The following is a 6514-nucleotide window of genomic DNA, read 5'->3' on the forward strand; positions in this document are numbered from 1 at the left end:
AAGAAATGAAAGCAAAGGAGACAGGGAGGCAAACTTGACTACCCAGAGTGTATCTTCTTATGCAACTTTTTAGCTTAAAACAATGTAAACACTTTACAGTCATAAAAATAATCAAATAGAAAAACATAACCATTTATAACAGAAAGTAAATGGAACAATTAAGCCTAGTTGTGCACAAATTTGGTGTGCTATTCATACAGGAAGAATAATTTCAAGTGACTTGACAGCACAGTAATTTGATTATACAATCCTAGTAATATTTATCATTCATAACAAAAAACTGCATATAATTATTAAATTATTGTTTCGGTAATTATGTTGTTAATACCAATACTCTTGTCATATCCTAAACCATATCTATAAGAGGGTAGAACAAAATGGCATTTGACTTTGGGACTCAAGATCTTCAGAATCAGAGAAAAAGGAAGTTAATAAAAGGTCACCGAAGCTATGGAAAAACTTGTGCTTTAAATTTGAATGAGGACACAGCATGACTCCATAAAGTATTTTCCTTCTCTCTTTGCTGAAAAGGACCAGGGACAATGAACTATTAGGCACTAATGAGCACCCCTAGGGTCCAGATAGTTGTCTCTAAATACCATTTTCCACTAGGAGCAACCTGAGGAGTTCTTTGTGCAATGGCCTCTTCAGATCTGGAGCTGGAAATGTTCAAGATAAGCCTGAAAAGCAGAAGAGTCAAGGCCATGGGGATCATGTCCAAAGGACCTGAGAGACAAACTGAAGAGACAAGCCATGTGAACATCACAATGAATAATAATTCTAATGGGTTGAAAATATTACAGATATTAAAATGAGTCCCTAATAATAATAACAAAATACACTAATTGATCACCCTTAGAGTATGCTAAATAACTTACTTATTCTGAAAACTTGCAAATAAAGAGAAAGAATCAGATCTTTTCTTTTTGGTACTGGGGATTGAAACTAAAGTCTTTTGCATGCTGTAAGTGCTCTGCCACTGAATTATATCCCCAGACCTTAAGAACGAAACATTTATTTTACTGGGTTAATCAACTTTCTGTTGTTGTGGACAAAATACTCGAAAAACAAGTTATACCAAAAACCTCATTTTGGCTCATGGTTTCATCTGTGGGGGGTCCAGTTGTTGGGGGACCTCTAATGAGTCAGAATATGATGGCTGTGGACCATGTAGTTGGGGATGCTTCTCGTCTCATGACGTCTAGGAAACAGAAGATGAAGGGCCAGAGAGAAAATATATCCTTCAAAATCACACCCCCAGGGATTAGGCCCCATCTCCTATATTTTGACCACCTCTAATACCTTATTAAGCTATGATTGATCAATGGATGAATCCATTGATGAGGTTAGTGTTCACCATGCAACCATCACCCACACATTCCACCTCTGAACAACACTGCACTGGAGACCAAGCCTTCAACACAAGAACTATTGGAGGACATTTCAGATCCAAACCATAATATCTACCTTTCAGATAATTGATATGTGAATGGTCTTTGCAGAAGAATTCTAGCCCATAAAAGAAGAAGGAAAGATAGAGTCAGAATGCCACCGGTGATTTTGTTGCCCCACTAAGCAAAGTCATCAATGACTGCTAAAATCATTACATGAAAAAATAATGGAGAATTTCACGATAAATGATCAGTAATATTTGAACTTGATGGCAAAAAGGGAGATGACAAAACATCATGTGTCTCTTCATACAATATATTTGGTAGCACACATCACCATTTATCAAGTATTATTCTAAAAACAAACCAAATCTTAACTAGCCTCAAGATCTGACCAAAGTTTCCAGAAAATATAAAAAGAGACAAAAGAGCATGGTAATTCACAGCAGTGGGAATGAAGTCTGTAAACTCCATAACACTTCCAATAAATTATAAGGAATAAGCGGCCAGGTGTGATGGTGCACAGGAAGCAAAGCTCCACTGGAAATCCAGCAAGGTTTAGGAATTCTCTAACCCTGCCCCCAGTGACGTGTTTCCTCCAGCAAGGCCACACCTCCTAAAATCTCCCAACACAATGCTACCAACTGGGGACAAAATGTCCAAATACTTGGAACCTATGAGGGACATTCTCATTCAAACCATCACACTTAGCATCCAGTGCCTTTCCTTTGAACTGAAACATTTAGTTTCTGTTCTAGATCTGCCAGTTTCTAGGCTGTGTATTCTTGAGGCTGTCAGTGAGTGGCTTAGAACCATCTGTGAAGCATGAGATGACAAATGGGGAGTACATTCTGAACCACAAACCATCTTCCATGAATGACCACTGTGGATCGTTCATGTGTACCTGAAGCCTTGGTTCCCAGATCCCCTAGGATCTTCTCCCTTATCTGCGTGTCAATGTCTTGCTTTCCTCCTACCTCAGTCCAAGTTTGACTTTCTCTAGGAAACTTTTTCTAGGCACTTCAGCCAGCAGTGATTTTCCCCCATTTCTATTGTTCACATTTCTGTAAGTTTCACTCAGCTTTCTGAAAGGACACTTCTGAGTCTGTCTTCTCAACTAAACAGAAGGAAGGACGGCTAACAACAGAGGGTTCCATGTTGGTTATCTGTTCCTCCCTCCACTACAGACCTGGTACAATATTACATACAAGAATGTGTTGGATAGTGATGACAGTTGAAGTTTCAAGTATAATGTATTATTCGGAACTCTCTTTGCAGTGACAGACACCCAAACAAATATACCAGTGTAGCTTAAGCAAAAACAGATTAAATGGTTCATATAATCAAACTAAAAGAAGGGTGTGAATGGCATTGATTTCAGAGGTAACTGGTACCAAAGACTTGGCATGTGGGATATGTTGACAATTGTATCATTGCCTACATATGCCAAAAGTGCCATGTGACAGTCGTAAGCACACCTAAGCGCAGCTCCTGGTCTTATGTCCTCCTTCAAGGGTTCCAATTCAAGAACCCTAGAGGATTATCATTAGTCTGGCTTGGTTTGCCCCTACTCACCAGAGCCAGAAGTGAGGTGGAGTTCCCTTCAGTTATATGTTAGAGATGAGCAAAGGATGATTGTCCCCACAAAGTTGTTAGCTGTCACCAGAAGAAAGAAGAGAAGTCAGGCAGCTAAACCATAAAGTGTCTTCTCCATGGATCAATACCCTGTCCAGTATGCAAGTCATCTGAGATGACATTTATTCTGATTTACTATGAGGTACTTAAATGCCCACATCTATAAGTTGTGATCTTTAGTAAGTAAATAACTGAATATTTAGTAAATAACTGAATATTTGTTCTACTCCCTATACACCAAGCCCTGTGATAGACAGACAGCAGTGAATAAAGTCCCTATCTTCCAGACAAACCATAAATACATGAATAGAGTATAAAAATGTTAAGTTCTATGGAAAACAGCAAAGTGAAGATAGTGACTAAGAGAAGTTTTCAGTTTTGAAGAAAATACCCAGAAAAGTTCACGACAAGAGCGTGACACTTCTGAGTAGCACAGAGACCCAAACTGGCATTGTCTCCCACTCTCCTCCTCCATGACCTCCACTTCCCCCACACTCTTTTAGAGCTGTGCCCTTGGATTGCCCTTGTGGCTGATGTAAGGATTAAATGAAGTTGGAACACCTCAAGTTTTCAATAAAACCGTTTCCAGAAACCTACCATTTTGACTGCACTTTGTTCTTTATGTTCCAGGGTTCTACCTTTCTTGAGACTGTCCTTAGCAACTCTTTTTCATCAAGCCCACTACTTCACTGTTCTCATTTCCTTTATCCTCAGAATGACTCATTTTGAGAGCGTTTTCACTGACTACAGCTTCTAAGAGGTTGGTCCTTTACTCTCAGTGCTTTGCAATGTTCTGCAATTTCTTTCTGGCCTCCAAGGTTTCCACTGAATAGTCCTTAAGTATTTTAATGGTTTTTACACCTCTGGGTGTAGGCGTCTTTCACCAAATCCGAGGATTTTTGGCATCCTTTTGGAGAATTTTCTCAGCACTACTCTTTCATCTTCTGGAATTCTAATGGCTTACATGACAGGTATCTCAGTGCTGTGGGCGAGGTCTCTTGGTTTGTATTTACGTTTCCGTGTTCTCTCTGCATTCTTCAGATTAGGTAACTTCTCTCGGCTTATCTTTAACTTCACTCTCTTCCGTCACTTCAGCCTGGCGCTGTCACAGTCTGCCTATCTGGTTTCGTTCTTATTTCACTTTTCCCTATGCTGTTGGTGTTCTAAAATTCCTGTCTTGTTCTCTTCATGTTTTCTATTTCTTTGCTGAGACCTATCTTTTCATTCATGTCAAGAGAGTTTGCCATTAGCTTTGGATCATCTTTGTCATAGCTTCTCTGAGGTCTCTGTCAGGTGATCTAACATCTGTGTCATCTAAGCACTGGCATCTGTCAGTTGTGTTTTCCCATGCATTTGAGGTTTGTCTAGTTCTTTATGTGCCAAGTAATTTTGAATCACATCCTAGACATTTTGATTATTATGTTATGAAACCTTGGATCTTACTTAAATCCAATGAAGAATGTTGCTATTTTGTCTTAGCAAGCAACGACTATGGTTAGGTTAAGGTCTCAGTTTCCAATCTGCCTTCCATGGGCTGTGGTTAGAACTGCATCCCTAGGCAAACAATTTCTTACTATATGCTAAATATGGGTCTTTATATTTACAGACAAGTATGCCAGTCACCACTCAGCAAAGAAGCTTCTTTTGCAATAGGTGGAGACTATTACAGAGTTCCAGAACTGGTCACACACAGAGAATAAGTGTCTGTGAGATGCCCAACCCTAAGTGACTATCTACAATGGAACCTCTATGGTTCCTCTAAAGCTCACGGACATAGTGGAGCAAGAGGTAGAGAGAATACTAATGCATCTCTCAACTCATCAGCAAAGCTTCCTCATATAACAGAGGGCGATGAACACAAAAGGCCACAACTGGCCAAAGTGTAGGGAATAAGAATATGAGACTGCAGAGTGTGTGTCCCTCGATAGGACTTCCACATTAAACCTCACCCACCCAGGGCTCAGGGACTATTGCAAAAGATGGGGAAGAGATTGTAAGAGCCAGGGGAGGAGGTACATGACCATAAGGAAACAGAATCTTAGTCTCCTGAGACCTTGCGCATATGAACTTATAGCAATGGTGACAACATGCACAAGACCCATGCAAAGTCAGTCAGACAAAAACCAGGGGAACTGGGGAAGCAGAACTGGGGAACACATAGAACGGGGGGAGTAAGCAGATGGCCAAAATTTTGGTGAGGAACTATTGGCAGCTGATCACTACTGGGTGAGGGAGAGTTGATTTTCTTTGAGGGAGTGATATTAGACAGGCTGAACAGGCTCCAGTGGATGAACTCATGCCAAGGAACATCTGGGCACACAAACGTGACTCGATAGGCCTTAATGTATATGACAAAATGCATGAACTCCTGTAGGTGGGCTAAGGGGGGTGCAGTTAGGGAACGAGGGCTAAATATGATTAGGATGTATTGTATGAAATCAACAAAAATTCAATAAAAATATATTTTAAAAAAGACTGCAATTCATTTTTCAGTCTTTACAATGTGGTAGAGGACTGTCAAAGACAAATACCTCCTAGTAGTCAGTCTGGGACTTGAGCAGTGGTCTATCTATGAGAGTTTTACCTTCTATTAAGAATCAAATTCTCATGCCCTGCTCAGGAACCAGCTGGCAATTGAGAGACACCTTTATGCAACCACTTTCCAGGAATCCCCTCTCCACTCCCTGTCTGTTATTATTCAATTCCCTGGGGTTCCCTTTGCAGTTCCCTGGTCAGAAAGCTGGGGTTTTGGTTGCCCTGCTCTACTGTGCATCCCCCATCCCCAACTGTCCATACTGTGAGAGATCTGAGGGGAAGAAGTGGTGAACTCACTGCCAGTTCAATAGCACATTCAATTCTGATCTCCTTCCCCGAACTGCGTATTCCTACTAGCTTTTCAGTGTCCTTAGAGAGCATCTTGTGCAGTCTCCAAATTTCTGAGCTGCATATTCCTGGGCAATATGGTAGCGTATGCACATTCCATCTTACCTGGCACCTGTACGTCATAATACTGTTAGAGGACATTCTTCAATATGTTCTTTGGTATGTCTTAAAAAAAGAAGGCTTAAAACTCAAGTCAGAAGAGGTGGTTTTCTGATGAATCTATGTAGGTTTCTTTTATTAGAATGCTAAATTCCCCCTTTTACCATGGCTACTGAAAAAAAAAAAAAGATTAGGTTCATGTTGAATTGCAGTGTCTGGCACATAGGAGGTGCTCAGTAAACATTAGTCATCTCTACCTATCCGTGTCTCCTCTCATTCCTCAAGAGCTGAATGCTATACTTAGTAGAAGAACTTCTTGGTATGGTTTGGATATTTTATTCATTCCTCTGCCTTTTGCTTTTTCTTGCAATTCTGTGGTAGTATTTTGGGGACCTACTTTTACCGTATTAGTCTTGCAAGCTGCCTTAAATTCTGTTTGGAAATAGTCAAGGCATAAGCAAAAAAAAAAAAAAAAAAAAAAAAAAAAAAAAAAAAAAAAAAAAAAA

Source organism: Nannospalax galili, unplaced genomic scaffold (genome assembly GCF_000622305.1).
Source record: "Nannospalax galili isolate Female #2095 unplaced genomic scaffold, S.galili_v1.0 scaffold334, whole genome shotgun sequence".
Lineage (NCBI taxonomy): Eukaryota > Metazoa > Chordata > Mammalia > Rodentia > Spalacidae > Nannospalax > Nannospalax galili.